Source organism: Carassius gibelio, chromosome B23 (genome assembly GCF_023724105.1).
Source record: "Carassius gibelio isolate Cgi1373 ecotype wild population from Czech Republic chromosome B23, carGib1.2-hapl.c, whole genome shotgun sequence".
Taxonomy (NCBI): Eukaryota; Metazoa; Chordata; class Actinopteri; order Cypriniformes; family Cyprinidae; genus Carassius; species Carassius gibelio.
The window spans coordinates 16,605,140-16,624,215 of record NC_068418.1 but is presented as its reverse complement, the minus strand read 5'-3'; the positions used below and the strand labels follow the sequence as shown (position 1 = coordinate 16,624,215).

Here is a 19,076-nt window from a genome sequence, read left to right as displayed (position 1 = left end):
TGCCTTGGACAAAAAGCTTGAAATTGTATACTTTAAAAATCAAGTTTATATGATCTTCCTCTGTAGGGTGAATACAGCTAGAAGAGTAGAACTAACCGGTATTCCAGGTCAGCTTCTGTTTCTTGTCTGAAAAGAAAAACCCAAATAAAACATCCCTCTGGATTTCACTGTGTCACGCTCGAGTCCTTGTGTGCGTCTGTCTAAAAGAGTTGTGTGACAAAGACGATCTCGAGCTACAAGGAAGTAATATCTGCATATGCATGAGTGATGACATATTGGTTTCACAACATTTGCAATACTGGATTAGCTAGAACTGTCATGTGTCTCTACATTTTCACCCCATCTTGTTAATGTTTGACCATTTTCCGAATGCTGGAGGCCAGGGCTGGGCAAAATCTCAAGAGGATCACCACCAGCCTCAATCATCTTCCCTTTTCATCTATGAATCACTTGCAAGCAATAAAACAAAAATGTATGGGTGAGTAAGCGGATTCTGGTGAAACAGACTCAAAAGCCTATTTTGGAGTCTTTATGATAATACTGTCATTGGAGAGATGACTGTCAGTCAAGAATTCCCCTTTACTGCTACTGTACTTTTCGGCCTTCCTCAAAAGTCTCTAGAGAGAAAACATCCAACATTCCTCCAGAGATGTTTGGACTAACTGACACTGAATCAAGACGGTCAACTAAACCAGTGGTTTAAAATTAAGTAAATAAATAAATGTGCATTCAACTTCAGCTTCAGGTCTTAATCAGTTTAGACTGCTTCCTTCTATCTAGACATGACTGAAACAGACTATTTCTAGTTTCAGTCAAGAACTACCACACATGGTTTAACCACACCACTGAGTCGGCAACTCAATTATCAAGGTTTGACTTAAACATTTGCTCCATGGTCTCTCCCAGACCAGGAATGATGGAAAAAAAATGATTTAGTCACACTGCTGTTAGAAACATTTCCTGTGTTTGAGACAAGCGATAAGAAGTAGCATCAATGACTAACATTTTGGGGTGATGCTCTTATATCATTGAACTACAGCCATGATGGTGAGAACAGACATCCCAAGGGCTAATGGTCTCGACTACAGTAAAATCATTTCTTAAAAACAACTGAAGAACTGTGTTCAGTAGAACAAGGCTAATCCTCTGTGCTCTCGTAAGGATCTAAGAAGATTAACATCAGTTTGCATCTGGCCTTACACTTAAGGTTGCAGCATACAGACTGTTATATTGCTCTTTGCTGGACACACGTGACAACCTACCCAGATCTTTAAAGGGATCTTTTGTTTATTAAATGCATGAAACAAAACAACTGTCGTCACTCCTCTTTATCAAGTGTTTTCTTTATTCAAGCGCAAAAAGGCAGGATTACACTAACCACGCTTCAGTGTAATCAAAGTGAATGAGGACTATGTCTGTCATGGTAAAAAAAAGACCCAGTTTTACATATCATAATGATATTAATTCTATTCAAAAGTAACATTTATCTGCCAAAAAACCAATTTGACCAAAAATATATTGGATTACATTTAGTTTCAACTAAAAATCTCAGTGATACCAATATATCATTTAAACATTATTCTCCTGTGTCTCCTGAAATTGACGGATGGTTTGTTTCTGTAAATGTCCTATTGTTGAACTATACCATAAGAGTAACCTCCAGTCACTTTCATCCACCTATTCCCACCACTGCACTACACAAGAAATCTGACCTTCAAAACCAACACCGGATGTAATCAGCGGATGGTCTATCACTGCAAAACTGAATCTGAAAATCAATATGTTTATGGTACTTATTCATTATTGATCCTCTAAGTATTCGGTGTGCTCATTTATGTAGTTAGCTCATCTATAGACATCTAACTCTTTGCGAGTGAATAGCTTAAATGGAAGCTCCATATCTGGAAGTAAATGAATACAAAAGCTTATTGGGGTCAGAGAATACTGCTCTGTTTTAACAGTAAAGATGGCACTATTGGACAGGCTCCAGGCCACACTATAGAGTTGGTAGTTCCTGCGGTGCCAGGAGGCTCCTTTCACATGACAGACTCTTTTCACAAAGACACAAGGCATAGCCTTCCGATAGAGGAAGATGTATTTGTAGCGTAACTGTCATACATTAAGCCGAGCAGAACGGAAGCATTTACATTTTTCATATTGAAGACCCTTTTATCCACAATGACTGACCGAACAAAAACAGATACATATGTGACAGATCAAAACTAGAACCATAAATCTGATCCATCAACAAATCCAGAAATCCTATAAGAATATTTATATTTCTAAATAGTTCTATTGTCCTATATAATAATTTTATTGTAGATGTTTAATATATAAACAATCTATTCATAATAATTAAATAAAATGATAAAATATAAAAGAGTAAGAAATGAGTATAGTGAAAAATCCAATGCCTTGGGCAAAAAGCTTGAAATCGTATAGTTTAAAAAGCAAGTTTATATGATCTTCCTCTGTAGGGTGAATACAGCTAGAAGAGTAGAACTAACCGGTATTCCAGGTTAGCTTCTGTTTCTTGTCTGAAAAGAAAAACCCAAATAAAACATCCCTCTGGATTTCACTGTGTCACGCTCGAGTCCTCATGTGCGTTTGTCTAAAAGAGTTGTGTGATAATGAAGATGAACTCGGGCTACAAGGAAGTTAAAATTTACATATTATGCATAAGCGATGAAATATTGGTTTCACAAAATTTGCAATACAGGATCCAGAGCATGAAGTGGGCACTTCTATATTTAGTGTACTGCCACTTTTTCGTGTGTACCGGCACTTCTGACATGTTGCCCAACATTGGTACTGAGTCAAAGAGTTATTGTCTAAGTGATTAGAAATGACACTATGATGCACACTACTCAGGAGGTCATTTGAAACCGGTAAACTTCTGGAAAGTTCAATGATCCAGTAAGGGAATGCATCAGTAATAATTTCATAATAAGTTGTTTTAGATGTTGCTTGTTAGTTGTTTAGTTATTCTGAATGGATTCCTGTAGTAGCATGTACAGTCAGGTTAAGGCAGCAGGTTTAGTGGATTACACGAACCATACTTCACTGTAATGAAAGTGAATGAGGACTAGGTCTGTCATGCAGCAAAATTAAAAAAAAAAAAAAAAACACCATGAAAGTTGTCCAAATATGTCTTGTGTACTACATTCAATGTCTTCTAAAGCCATAGGATGCTTTTTTGTAAAAAAAAAAACAAAAAAAAAACATTTTAATTTAATTTAATTTAATAATAAAAAAAAAAGAAAACTATTCACTGACAATCATCTCCTTCAGTGAGCTGTTTACCCCTTCAAGCAGTTTACTGAATCAGTGAGTTGACCTGAAGATCCGGATTAGTCCGAATTATGAAGAAATTATCGATATTATTGTGGATTTGATATACTGATTCATTTAAAAGATGCAACACGAATTATTCATTTGCAAAATGGTTATTATAAATGCATGAATCATGCATTTCTGCAAGCTCAATGATTTTAGGGCTTTTTGCAACATTGACAGTTACTGAACTGAATAGAAACAACACTGAACTAAATTGAGCTGAATAATGACGATTTTATCTTCTGTAAAGCTGCTTTAAAGCAAAAACAGAAGCAAACATGCACCCATGCCAACAGGATTCTTGGCAGCGCTCAAGCACAATGCAAGCCTCTTAATCCACTGATATGCAGTATAGTAAACATAGCAATAAAGCACTGTGGTGCACCCAAAACAGGGCCCCAAACTCATTTGTCTCTCAAGCAGTGCATTTATTGAGGCTAAGCTTCTGAGAGACTACTTTTAATGTTGGTAGGACTTATATTCTAACATACTTCTGAGTCACTGGCTTGGTATGATGCCCAGAGGAGAAATCAAAGCAATGCTCTGAGACGAGACTCCGACAAAACATGGCGGAGTCAGACACCAGAGGCCACTGTCTCTTCTGCTGGATATAAACGCAAGAGAGCCGCTCTTATCTGACAATGTAGAGGACACAGCTTCTTGAGCAGTCAATCCAATGTTGTAGAGGAGAATGTCTATTTAATCAGGAAGAATGACGAAGGAGATTGAGATTGCACACAATGTCAAATTAATTTTAACCTTCATGCAGTGAACCACAGGCATTCATTTACAGGCCTATCTGTGCAAGAGAAGGGCATCAAGACTGGCAGAAAATCCAAACCAGATGCCTTCTAATAAATATAATTGATATGATACTTTTCAGCAATTACAAAAACAAAAATGGATGGCTGCAATATTAAACCATTTGAAAATGGTAAATAATACCAAAATCAGTTCTTATTCTTGAAAGAAATTTAGTACAAGCCAGTTGAATTTAGTCCTTTGTGTTGGTGTGCAAAAAAAGAATAAAAAAAAACATGTTTCTTTCGCTGGGCTTCACCAATAAACCGTGAATGGATAATCAGCTGCTATGGATCCGCTTGTCATTTTGCATTTTTAGGAGGAGTGACTTCTTAGGGTTGTGAAAGATATCTTGAATAATCCAAATTAGGATTTAAAAGAGTGTCGATAAAAAATGGAAAGTGTATGTTGGGGGAGGCCCCCGGATGGCTCGGAGGGGTGGAATAAAGCTAGTGTGAAGGCAATCAAACAGAAGTAGGGCTCTATGGGATTCCAAAATGTGCTGGGAGCTCCGCCTCCATCCCCCACACTTGAGGAGTTATTAAGAAGCAGCCAATCGGCATCTGCAGAGACGGTCTCTGATTATTCACACCCTGCACAATGGGCACACAGCCCTCAGACACCTTCATAACCCAATTACTGATCTTTTCACATGATTTATAAGCTGATAAAAGGATCAATCATGGAGATAGAGGAAACACATAGTATGCAAATGCGGTGAATAGTGTCAAAATGAATAAAAGCACTCTGTGGCAAAGCAAACAAACATAATAGACCCTCCATCAAGTCCCTAAGGTCATTATTTTTTCTCTTTGATGTAAATTAATCCGAGGATAAAGAGTATTGCCAGGCAGCTTCTATTCCTGAATGTGGCAATAAATATATAAAATCTTTAATAATGCAGGTTTATGCAGCTGGGGTACAGATTTCCACTGCAATTTTCCATGTGCTTTAAAGATTTTTCGTCCACTCGCTTGAGCTGTCGCATCAGTGACCGAAAAAGCCCCCAAAAATGTTTATGGACTCTCTAGTCCTCCATTTTGCACAAAACATAAAAGGTAAGCCATGTTTCTCAGTAGATTTCAGCAAAGTTACCACGCAGGCATCTGCCGACTCATGCACTATTGTTGTCCTTTGCAGCAGTGCACCTATCGGGATGAAGTGCGTTGTCTACATTTGCACGGCCTTGACTGCAGCATGAGCTAGCTAATCACTTAAAAGAGGACTAGGCAAAAGCTCCAGCTCGTTCAAGGACTATTTGGTTTCGCCGACTAACTGTGAATGAACTCCAATCTAATTCTCAAATACTTACAGACGGCTTTGAGTTAAATAAGGTGATCACTCACACCCAAACAATGAAGGATGTAAGCCATGTTGTCCCTGATCCAATGCCAACAGACTTGTGTTTATTAACATTTTAGCATGCAACTGCTTCTCTAACCTAGTTGGCGATGCAATAGACTTTTAAATAGTCCATTTAAAAATGGCATCAGCTGTTTTCCAGGACAAGGAAAACTTGCATGGGTCATTTCATCGCTACGCCGGCTTAAGCAAACGGTTTTGATTGATTAGCATATGGAATCATCAATGTCCTACCTACCTGCAACATCATACAGCTTTCAAAAACATTAGTGCAGCAAGGTAATGTACTAAAATATAAAGTATAGACCGCTGTGAAACGGTTTGCCAGGGGATCAATGCATAGTTATTCCATACTAAGCCAAATCTGATCACGAAACACACTCCTGACAAAGTGCCTGCAAACACAAGTCACTGAAATACAGCGAGAAACATAGTTTACAGACGGGATTCAGTCGTGGCTAAAAAGCGGCGCTGCGAACAGCTATGCATAACATTACCTTTAATTCCAGTCAGAGCATCCCAGGCGTTTTAGTGCAGCCCATGCAAGGCATATGTGTCCTTAGGCAAGTGTGAGGAAACTGTCTCTGCCGTCTGCAGTGGCCTCCATGTCCTCCCATTGTTCAAGGGAGTGTGAGGCAGGCATCCTACCCCAGTAGACCCAGCCTACTACAACAGCTGTGAGCCAGCCCCCCACCTCTCCTCAGAGTGTGTCTCCCTCCTCCAACGGCTGCAGCTAAACATTAACCCTAAAACTGCTGGAGAGGCCATAAAAAGAGAGGGGGTTATATTTCAAAAAGGCACCCTGAGCGAAGACGAGGACAAGGACGGATATCCGAACGAGCGCAGGGGAGAAAATGGAGTTACCCAGGCAACCCAGCCCCTCGTCAAGGAGCAGGAGCTTCTTTTCTAAGAGGATTGAGACTGCTTTATCAGACTTGCACTGATTGGATTGCAACTGCAGAAACTATGGAAGTCAGTGTGGACCTGGAAAAATAACACTGCTGCCAAAGATGCAAGTGTCTTAGGGGATACTTGAAATAAAAATAAACCTTTATAGAAATATTTTAAATAAAAATGACAAAACATATCACAATTACTAAAACTGAAATGTAACTGAAATTATACAAATAAAAAAAAGATGATTCAAAACATGAATAAATGCTATAACAGTATATGAATAACACTAAAGTAACACTTCAGTGAAGGAAGACAAAATTTACAAATATTCAATATATCATCTACGAAAATAATATATAATGCAGTGTTGCTAAAATAACTGTTAGAAGTTTTTTTTTATATAAATATGATAATTTTTACTGGAAGACAAGTAAAAAAAAAAAATCTGAAAACTAAAAATAAGCATCACTACATTAGCAATATATATTCACAGATGCCTTTGGCCACTACATAAAATCTTAAGCTGTTTTATGAAGCACTCTACCAAACAAAAATTATGTCCCCTTCAATTCCGTTGCGTTCGGTCTAGCTGTTTTTGAAAGTATTTTATGTTAAAACAAACCCAACACCAACTTAAATATAAAGGGCATCCTTAAAGGGTTAGTTCACGCAAAAATGAAAATTCTGTCATTAATCACTCACCCTCATGTCGTTCCAAACCCGTAAGACCTTTGTCCATCTTCAGAACACCAATTAAGATATTTTTGATGAAAACCGTTAGCTTTCTGACTCTACAAAGACAACAACGTAACTGACACGTTCGAGGCCCAGAAATATAAAAGGGACATCGTTAAAATAGTCCATGTGACATCAATGATTCAACCTTAATTAAAAAAAAAAAAAAGACTATTCAACAATTTCTTCTCTTTTGCGGACATTCACTACTATGTGCCAGTCTGGGTTTTGTGACTAAGCGTCACAGATAATATGGCTATAGCTCGATTACACTCTGTCATGTATTCTTCCAACAGACAGACTCAACTTCACTCAAGCTCAGTAATAACTGTGCATATGTATACACACTGGTAACTTGAGAGGAGATTTTGACACTTTTGGAACCCTCCCCTAATAAAAAAAGCAATCCCTTTGCTCAAATAACAACAACATTTTTGCAGGCACTAAAAGCTTATCTAAATATCTCAGAGTTATGGCTACAGGGCCAGTCTACAAGGCCAAAGGGCTGAAAAAGCTTGTCCCTGACTGTGAATAAATCTCAGATCATGCCCTTGCCAGACACCAGTTCATATGTGCATGTCTGTAGGAGGAATTACACCTCAGCTAGTGTTAGCATCTTCAAATGAGACGACCAAATTGGATGAAATGACTCAAATACAAGGGGGTCACATGTTGTCTCGGAGTCAACAGTTTAAGGGGTGAGAGCTTTCTGGACAAAGGGCCATTGTGATCCTTTAAACTCCACTTTCACGTCTCTAAACACCCATAGGGATAGACTTACGGCATTACATACAATGATCCGGATCCATAATGAGGCGTATTGTGACACGATGGTCTTAAATGTCAGGAATTCAGAGCCGAGTCTTTTTGGGAGGTCGTCTTGGCTTTCCGATGTGTTACCAATTCACTACTCAGCAATGACATGCAAAGTGGAGCACACTTGAAAGCGTCAGTAAGCCCCAGGTGCCAAGTGACATTAACATGCTTGTAACAGTTCTGCTGCTGAACTACATCTCCTTAAACACAGCTGGACATTTGGCCTAATTAGAAAATCTCATAGGAAATAATGCAGGCAATTACATTTCAAGACTGTTGATTGAGCCTGACTGAGCAATATCTGGAGCTCGCAAATGTTACATAACTATAACAACATGGAGATTTGATAGAGCTGATTAGGGAATCAGGGATTCTGTGTGGGAGATCATGAAACGCTTGAGAAAAGGATGTTATTGAGATTCCCTGGTAACACAATTATATTCCATAGATAAAGAACAGAAAGAACTGATAAAAAAATATTTTAAAAGATCCATAATATTTTAGACTACATCAGTAATTTATTTTTAAGTTCATATATATCAACAGACATTTGCTAGTCTTTGGTCCACCTCCATTTGCCAGCAGTTGGTCAATGACAAAGCATTTGGGTGACTCAGGATTAAAGGAATAAATCAGGCTCATGGCAAATAAAAGCCCCATTGAGAGTGAGACAGCTTAATGGGCGTTAATGTGCTGAACTCCATGTGAGGTGGAGGGGCTGATCCACCTTTTAGAAATGTGACACTAGTCCGAGGGGAAGGAGGAGGATCAGGATGCTACTGTGCTAAACTGACCGGTCCTTCTGCCCCGCGGGGAACACGTCTTCTGTATTACAGCAACAATTATGCAGTGGTAAACACGGAAAATTGAGTAACCATGACTTCTTGCAATAAACAAACACTTATCTAACAGCATTTATCCTCCTAGATGGAAATCGTATCAATTCGATGAACACTGCCTTTCAAATACACCACACAAGCATGAACTGTTACAAATGCGGAGACAAAATAACCCCCTGACAAAGCAAATTTGACTTGGAGGTCACAAACACACGAGTAAACGCTGTTTCTACGGGACAAGGACATCTGGTAAAGCCAAAGTGGAATAATCTTGTAGTCATGGTTACCACCGTGACTAAATGTCACCCTGGCTACTGTATCGGGAAAAGAGAGGGAGGGTCGGGATCGGGTTCCATTGATAAACAAAGGGGGGAAAAAGCCACACGTTTAACAAACCTGGAAAATGTTCTTCCATTGTAAAATAAACAGCCCGGCATAGTAAAACAGTGGGCTATACGCTTGGTTTACAGACTGGCATGTGAGCTGCACTGGCCGAGCCGGTGTCCTCGTGCCAGCACTGCAGTAAAGTGTAGTGAAGCCTGGCTTTCAGCAGACGGCAGAGCCAGTGAACATGATGGACACAGCCACTAAACATCTGGACACCAGGCGTCGGGGCTCAAAGCGAATGCCCTCCGGCAAGTTCCAGCTGGGACGCACAGCCATTTCAGCTCCCTACCTTCCCTCTTTTGTTCTGCCGCATGTGGCCACAGTCCACTTAGAAACACAAGAATCTATATTTTAGCATATTGATGTGTTCTGCACATACTTCCATCCCACCATTAAACCTCTGCCCTACATACATTAGTAAATTCTGTCTGACAGAAAAGGTTGTGGTGCCTAAACTAAAACTTTTATTAAGGATTTTATTGTAATTTTTTTTTTTTTAAGAAATAAACCTCAATATGAATGATTTTATTGGATGGCTTTGGAAAAAAGGTGTTTTTTATTTATTTATTTATTTACATCTTTTGGCCACATGCTGTCCACTTCGGGTCATTTACGTTATGAAATTATATATATATATATAACATCTTTTGGTCTGACACATATGGCCATGGCCTACTCAAAAATGCAAAAATCCATATTTAAACCGTATTAAAATGTTCTGGTGGTACTTCCATCCTGCGGTTAACCCTCTGTGCTGCATAAATACATATTTTTTGCCGGCCAAAAACTTAAATGCCTAAATTAAAGTATCTAATTGTATTAACACCTCTTTTGTTCTGATCCACTGTCCACTTAGAAAAATGCTAGAATCCATATTTAAGTCATATTAATGTGCTCTGCATGTTCTTCCATCCTGCCATTAATCCTCTGAGCTACATAAATATGTGAATTCCATTGACCAAAAAAGGTTGCGAAGATAACCGGCTGCTCTTACGAGCCAGATTGATAATGTGGGTGTTTTAAAAGAAGTGACCCTGTCGAAGGGCAGGATGCATATTTAACATAAACACAACATACATCAGCTTTGGTAAGCCTCTTGAGGGAAAAGCTGGCGTAATTAACGGGCTAAAGGTCACTGGATCCTAAACCACCGACGCTTTCATTTAGAGAGAAAAAAAGAAGGGAAATGAAAGCATGCGAGGCCATTTTTCCTGGCTTTCAAACAGGGTGGTGGTGTGGCTTTTCAAAGGGGGTCCGTGACTGTAGCCTCTTTGTGCCAGAAAAAAGGGACCCCTGGTATATCAAATGTATGGTGCTGTACAACTGCCCTCCTCTACACCATTGATGATGAGGTTTGTTTGACTCATTTCTGCCCAACCAAAACTTGGACATTTATCCCCTCTCCCCAAACAGGATGTGCCATTGACCTGGTTTGCTTGAATTGATTAAGGCCACATTCCAAAGCATATTTCTGCTGAGTAAAACTATGAATTGAATGTTTGTTGCAGCTGAAGACTGTTGCACTGTGAGAAACCAAAGCAAATGTTTGCTTCGCTTTTTTTCTTCTTCTCTACAGTGTGAATGCAAAGCAAAATAAATCCATATATTTCTGCAATGGTGCATTGCTTTCACTAGGTCACCGCTGATAGGTTCTCTAAGCTCCACTGTTCAACACAAAGGATAATGTTACTGGCTAAGTACACAGGAAGGTAATCTTGACAAACCCACTGTAATAATATATACATTAAAGGTCCCGTTCTTCGTCATCCCATGTTTTAGACTTTAGTTCGTGTGTAATGTTGTTGTTAGAGTATAAATGATATCTGTAAAATTCTAAAGCTCGAAGTTCAATGCCAAGCGAGATATTTTATTTAACAGGATTCGCCTACATCGAACGACCCATTTGGACTACATTCCTCTAGTTCCTGCAGTAATGATGTCACTAGAACCGTTTTTTTGACTAACCTTCGCCCACATGAATTCACAAAAAGGGGGCGTGGTCTTGTTGCGCTCCCACGGAGAAGAGGAAGAGCTGCGTTTGTGTTAGTCACCATGTTGTCGAAATCACCTTTGTTTGGGCTTGCCAGGGACACTGTACTTAGAGATCAATGGTTACAATTTATGTTTAAAGGGGGGGGTGAAATGCTATTTCATGCATACTGAGTTTTTTACACTGTTAAAGAGTTGGATTCCCATGCTAAACATGGACAAAGTTTCAAAAATTAAGTTGTACGTTTGAAGGAGTATTTCCGGTTTGTCACAAGTTTCGGAAAGTTTTTTTCGAGTATGGCTCTGTGTAACGTTAGATGGAGCGGAATTTCCTTATATGGGTCCTAAGGCACTTCTGCCGGAAGAGCGCGCGCTCCCGTATAGCAGAGCACTGAGAGGCTGAGCACAGCCTGATCAGAGCGAGAGCGTCGCGAAATGTCACAAAAGGAGTGTGTTTTTGGTTGCCAGGGCAAGACAACCCTGCACAGATTACCAAAAGAGAAACGGCATTAAGGGACCAGTGGATGGAATTTATTTTTACAGAGCATCAACGGAGTTGTGCAAGTATTTAGTTTGTTCCCTGCATTTCGAAGATGCTTGTTTTACAAACAAGGCCCAGTTTGACGACGGATTTGCACATCGTTTATTTATTAAGGATAATGCAGTCCCAACGAAAAAGGGTCACGATCGTGTGTTGGAACGGCAGGCAGTGAGTAAAACTGCTTTCCTCACGGTAAAGTCACAGCTTCTACATGCTCTCAACTAGGGATGTCAAATTTCGATTATTTCCATGATCGATCGTCGTTTAAATTAACGATCAATTAATCGATTAATCGTTAACCATAATACTGCAAAATGCGTCTATTGTAGGCACGCAGTCAGCGGTATGACAGGATGTGCAAAAGCCACACACACACACACAAAACGCTTTCTCACTTGAATTAAAGAGGTTTTAGTCTGAATAAAATGCTAGTAGCAGGATTATAAAATGAATAGATGCGATTATGATCATTTGATAAAATGAAGAGAGCGCGCCATACTTTTGAGGTCATTTTACTTTGTTGACAGTTTCCAATCCCGCACGGAGAACGCTGAACGCGCCTCTTTAAATGGTTTTGTGGTGCTCGTTGTTGTATTTTAAAGCACAATTGCAATGTTTTCAACTGACATTATTGTATAAAATTATCCGAAATGTGGAGCGCGTGTGACTGCGCTGCACATTAAGTGAACTACATCGGCGCTGCTGCACCAAAACACAGTTGCTCACATTAATTTGATCCTGCTGGATTCTGTCCAAGAAAATGTCAGATTTTTAAAAATCCGGCATACAGCGCATTAGATCGTGACAGTGCATGCGTGCAGACGAGGATGAGCGAGCGCGGCTTTGGCTAGATTTATTTGGAGGTTATTGCTCATGTCTCATTCGGCACAAATCGAAATGTTTCCATATTCGCAATGTATTTGAATGTTAAACTATTACTTATAATGTAAACTAGGCTTGTACACGCATTCGCATATAGACGGAAAAGATGATCCTCTTCATATGAGCAAAAACGCTCCCACACTTCTGTTTTAAATCCGTTAATCTTAATTAGCCTATTTAAGTCGGATATATTTCGCATAGCCGATTTAAAAAAAAAAAAAAAAAACATGAAAACAAATTGTTATTTTTATTCTGGCCCTATTACTTAGTAGGCTATACATTTTCCTTAAAGCATCCCATTTTGTCCCAGGGCTTAGAACCTGTGCCCTAGTCAGGTCCATGCAGAAACTTGTGAACGATGCTCGGCGTCACCGTTTAGTGACAGCAGTGATAGCTCTGGGAATGTGTCGGTCACAGCGCCTATAAATCGCTGTTTTGAATCCAGCAATTATTTATTTAGAAATTATAAGATCTGATTATGACAAGTGTGGTATAAAAGCTTTGTTTATTAGAGGAATAATAGGTTAACTGGAAAATGTTACATCGCGACCATGCTTTTGGACCCCATAGTCTTCATTTACGCGGCTTTGTTCTGGTTTGCCGGTTGGTCACGAATTTCCACAAATTCAGTATATTTAGGCATTGTTTCTTTTCCTAAATCTTCATAGTCTAACCCTCTAATTTCCCAGGTTTATTTTATTATCTTTCGCTTTTAATAACTGTTTTCGCATCTCTTACTGTGGTAAACATGGGAAGGGAAATTAAAGATTTCATGAATTAAGAATTCGTTCGATTTATTAATTTGTTCCCTTATTTCACTTAAATCATGGGTTATTTAGGGAACAAAAAATTAATGAAACATGGACAATTGCCACATTAATAATTCGTAGGAATGAATTAACAAGTTGTAGGAATGAATAGACTACCTGTCCTGTCACTGTGTCCCGCAGCCCTGCAAAGCGCGCGATATAAAACAGTTATCTGATGAAATGATTAGTAACTACATTTCTATTGCATTTAATGTTGAAGAACTTTTATGTTGTTTCTATTTTAATGTACTTTAAAGTTTAAATCACATTAAAAGCTTAATTTGTACATTGTGAATGAATGATGATGCTTTTATATATCGTCACCGTCACTCACAGCCGCTCGCACGTGTTGAGTGCGCATGAGCCGCACGCAGCCCAACATTGAATCGGTTAACCGACCATCGATAACCTTAATCGATTGCATCTCTTATCGACAATTAATCGATCATCGATTAATCGTTGACATCCCTACTCTCAACGCAAAAGCCTACTGGCGCTCGTGATTCTTTAGCTCCGCCCACACGTCACGCCTCCAGCCGGTCGTGTTTTTCCGGGAAAAATCGGTACAGACTATCTTTCTCTTATGAATATAATAAAACTAAAGACTTTTTGGAGTTATGAAGGATGCAGTACTACTCTATAGGTACTCAAGATTAACAGGATATTGAGGGAAAACGAGCATTTCACCCCCCCTTTAACTCGGTTCCCGAAAATTATAATCCACATGTAAAACTATATGCAGCACATTTTGCTGAGGACAACTTCCTCAATCTCAATCAAGTTTAATGCCGGATTCGCACAAATTATTATTGAAAGATGGAGCAATTCCCTCTTTGTCTGGAGGTAAGTGTATTTTATTATTTCAGGTTGGTGCGTTTAACAGTTTCTGTAACTTATTACACAAAGGGCAACGCTGTTTAGCTTTGTTAACTAGATGGTAGGGCTGTGCAAAGAAATCTAAGGCGATTTTCATGCGCATTTCATCAATAAAGGCGTTCTGTGATTAGAAGTACATCTCCAGCACGTGCGTTCAGATCAGGATTGCCCAACTAACCAACTAACAAACTAGCCCAATCGCATTTCAAGGAGGGCATCGTGCTCTAAACTGGTGTCAAATCACAACACAGGAACCACTGGCCCAATCAGAACTCGTTACATATTTCTGAAGGGGGGACATTATAAAACAAGGAAGTCATCAGCCCGTTTTTGTGACAGTGAAAACAGCGATATACAGATAGGTGAATTGTGTGAAAAATACTGTGTTTTTTACACGCGAAACATGAACACGTTATATTGCACACTGTAAACACAATCAAAGCTTCAAAAAAAACAACACGTGACCTTTAACATATACAGGTCAATGACATATATGAATGTCCACAATTATAAAAAGGGAAAATATACATAGTTTAAAACACATTTGCCATGTTTAGATTTAATATCTCTACTAAAAAAATAAAAAAATATTTTATGGTATAAAATAAATGAGTTAATGGCCAATTAGTACTGTCAAACGATTAATCGCATCCAAAATAAAGGTTTTAGTTATGTGTGTGCTCTGTCTGTGTATATTCTGAAAATAAATATTGCAACAAAAAAAAAAAAAAAAAAAAAAAAAAAAAAAAAATTATATATATATATATATATATATATATAACCTATATAAAAACCTTATAAAACCTATTTTTTATAAGATAAAAAGCATAACTTTAAAAAATAATAAATAAATGTTGGCAACTAACTCTAAAAAAATAAGTTGAAATGGAAGTTTTACGATTTCAAAAAACAAAAATTTAGAATTTTTAAATCTAATAAATATACAAATAAAAGCTCATTCAAAATATTAATAAATATTATAACAGTACATAAATACAAAAATTGTTTATGAATAAAAAATGTCAGGTGTTATAATATATGGTGAAGTATAAAATTATATACATTTTATTTTTATTACACCTTGAAAAGATGTGACCATGCATCTTAATAATCCTCAAAAGGTTTTTTATAAATATTATTTGAAAGGATAAAACTTTTTTTTTTATTAATATTATTAATTCATAAATATCACTGCTTTGGTGAGTCACACCACATTACATTTTACAACATAAACTAACCTAGCCTTGTCATAAAGTCAAATTATCAGAGACATTTGATTAAATTAACAGAAATGAGCATCTTGTCAAACACTAATTTACATTAATGTGTTAAATACAGGTATGAATTTCCAAGAAAACCTCACTTTGCACCTCATACACACTACAAAGACTGGAAGGAGAGAATGCTGCAAGAGTAATTGCTCTGATCCAAATTTCTGCAGTGTTTGTGAAAACAGTAGTAATGTCTTGGGGAGATGGCAGCCCACTCCCCTGCTGTGTATACGGCATATCTTTCCAGCATCCCAGAGTAATTGATGAGTTTTCTACATTTATATGATCCCCAATCCACCGTGTAACTGTTTACGAGGGAGCAGGGTGAGGGGGAATGCACCAGCAGGGAAAACTGATAACAGACATTGCCGTCCTTACCCAGCATGGGTAAAACAAGATCCTGTGTGTCTTGATAGAGTTTAAACATGCTTTGAGCCAACGCTGGCCCATCAGTACACTTTTTAGCCTTTTATGTTGACAAGAAAGATGCTGCTGTAATGACAGCTTCCATTTTCTCACACTAATGCACAACTACTGGGCCCCAATCAGGCTGCCCAGTTATATGGAGGCTCTCGGAGCCAAACAGCCACTGCCAAAGGTCCAATTTCATGCCTCAGCCCTAACTGTCTAAAAAGCCATGTTTAGATGACCAATCATAGCACGAATGAAACCGTGCAAGTTAAAAACTCTAGAGTTTCACATTTGAATTTAAGGAACTGCTCACTTCCCTACTTTCTGAGGTGCTTCCTTAAGGCTAGTTTTTTTTTTTTTATCTTAGATTTTGGCCTATTTGGCTTTTTATAACAGACTAATGGAAAGAAAACATCCAAAATACACTTTTAACTGTTTATTCTGTTTGCATATGCAGATTTCAGTTACATGACATTGTTAAAAGGTCATGTAACTGATTAAAGCAACTGAGTTTTGAGGCTTTTGACCACTTCTTAAGCTGATCAAGTAGGGAGACCAGCAGACTAACCAGCTGAACACCAGCTTGGCCAGGATGGGAGACCAGCGTAAAACTTTGTTTCAGCAGTTTTTTTTTTTTTTTTTTAGCAGGTTTCTCTTGACAGAGCCAAAAATCACCAATTCATTAGCACTTACACACTATGAATTATATATATATATATAAATAGCTGCACATAGCAACAAATCAAGTGACAAATCTTTCAACAACAAACATAAATTTTAGCTGGGGGTGAAATCTGCAAGATATCACTTGTAAATTATCCCACAGCACCTAGTGTGATTTCATTCCTTCATCAGATGTTTCTCAGGGGTTTTGTTTGTATGCGGCTCATGTGGCTCTGCTTTGTGAAATCAGCTGATCGGCATCTCTGCCGCGCACCAGGATCAGGTGGCCAAGCACAATCTCCCCCAACCATTCTGGGCTCCAATCCATGGAATAACATCATGAACCACAACCTGGAAAAACAACGAGCGGCACTGTTCGCAAGCTACAACATAACAGAGAAACAACTTCGGGCCATGTGGGAGTCGTAACGTGTTGAAATGTAATGCAGCACTATGACTAATAGCATCTTATTTAAATATGTATATCTGGAAACAATAGCTGCGTGATCGCTTTGACACCGTGATTAAAAAGAGGAATGCAAACTACACTGCTTTAACATGAGTCAATGGCTTTCTGCAGAATTCGCTATATTTGTTAGTAGCCAAGTCATTTCTGAGGAAGCAAATAATGAATGGAATGTTTCAAGTGAAAATCGTTTGCAGTTCATTTGGGTCACTTCATCTATTCTATAATATTAGAAATTGTTTTATGCAGAATAAAAATAAAATAATTTGCATCCAAAATGGTTTTGGTGAATGACATGAGACTGTAATTGCATTGCAGAGTGAAGATGTCCAACGAGAAAATCTGCTTCTCACGAACCGCCCAGGGCAAAACAAGCATGTGTGTGTTCTATAGGCAAGAATACATTTTAAAAGTCTTACAAACATGCAAAAAACAAACCATTTAGATATAGTTAGATAAACTGGAGGTATGGTAACGGTTTCATATTTTCGCACAAGGTGAATTCACAAAGGAAAACATTCTGAATTCCTCGCTAAGTGTCTTGGATTCTCTATTAATGTGATCTTGCCTATGTCATCTGACTCCCATTACGGACAATGCATGTCCGCCGGGCATGCAAAAACATCAAAAGCCACAAGAAGATAATGTTGTGATCATAGGAGTAGTTCGCAAAATTACCACACGACCATGACTATCAGCAAACAAGGGAGCAAGGCCCCCTGCTGCCTCTAATGTCCTCTGTGGCCATTTGGTTTACTGAGCAATTTGGAGTTTATCTCGCCTCTGATTGCTGTCAGCTATTTTGGGGACATTATTTACTTCATCGGCTGAGCAAAAGGCTGTCTGTCTCGCCATCAAAATTCCAAAAGTACTATGTAAGAATAAATGGGTGCATTCTTCAGTAAGAGGCACTTTAGATTACATGAAATCTTCAAACTATGTTAAGCTTTTGGCACATAATGAACATCTGATCACGGTCAATTAACTTTTAAATAGATTTTGGTACAATGGGATAATGTAATGATGCAATTTTTCACTTTATGTAGAAAAAAAAAAGTGTTCACACCAAGAGCAATAATGATAACTATAAATACAACCATAACTATATTTGCATCCACAGCAGCGAACAATATTACCTGTTTATTCTACGCACATGATCATCTAGCTCGCTATACAGCAGGATTGATTCTGATTGGTTGTCAATGTTTGTATCATTCATGAGATAGAAAAACTTGTTCTGTAAGTAATTCCAACGATATCGTTTCTCTGTGCCTTTATCGTTATAGCTGTGGTGTGTGCTATTCTTTAATATTAAGAAGAAAAATAATTATAACTGAACATTTCTAGTCTTATAAAATAGGAAAAATCTATAGAAATTACCTTTTAAAACTGCAAATGCTCTGCTTTTTTGACAAGTTGGCCTAAATGAAAAATCACCCAAATGTCTCTACTGCACTGCCTTTGAAACCTGAATATGAAATGTAGAATTGTAGGTTGTAAGCCAGTCTTAACATAGTTTTGAACATGGGACTAGCAAATGTGAAAAACATCTGTAAAATATTTAAGAGGAGGGGCTGGGGCATGCTTTTACCCTCAATTACTCCTGAATTAGTTGCCGTTTTAGAATCTCAAGCAGAATGAACTGCCAACATTAGCAATTTTACAATGCAGTCTGCATTCTCATCACACACAAGTAAACACAAAAGTTGCGGGTTGCCAAAGTGTGAAACCATAACCAGGCTGCACGTTCGCTATGCTGTAGAAAGAAGAAGGACTATAGTTTTAACTACATAAAACACAGCTATCCGGGGAAAACGATGCAATGGCTTAGGATAAAATCGGATTATTGGGATTTTTGTGCGCTGCCATGCAAAATATATGAATGAAATATATGTTTATATACGAAGCGAACTCAAAAGAAGTCGATTGTGGCCGAATTAGTGATTTAAAGAGCCAAGCGCGATGCATTTCTGAGCGAAGCAGGATATCACAAGC

The 19,076-nt window shown here is 38.3% G+C and overlaps 1 protein-coding gene across 6 annotated transcripts in view; it reads right to left on the bottom strand.

The window, feature by feature from the left end:
* The window catches only part of nckap5l (NCK-associated protein 5-like), a 30,831-nt gene that overhangs the window by 11,214 nt on the left and 541 nt on the right, over positions 1–19,076 (bottom strand). Inside the window, exon 1 of one of the 6 annotated variants that reach the window (XM_052593614.1) lies at positions 5,997–6,055. The exons of 3 other annotated variants lie outside the window; for them this stretch is intronic. The gene's annotated coding sequence lies outside the window, so the exon portion shown is untranslated. Of the gene's footprint in view, positions 1–96; positions 210–2,507; positions 2,589–5,996; positions 6,056–19,076 lie in introns of those variants that run through there. 2 more of the 6 variants (XM_052593615.1, XM_052593613.1) reach the window with 2 other exon arrangements.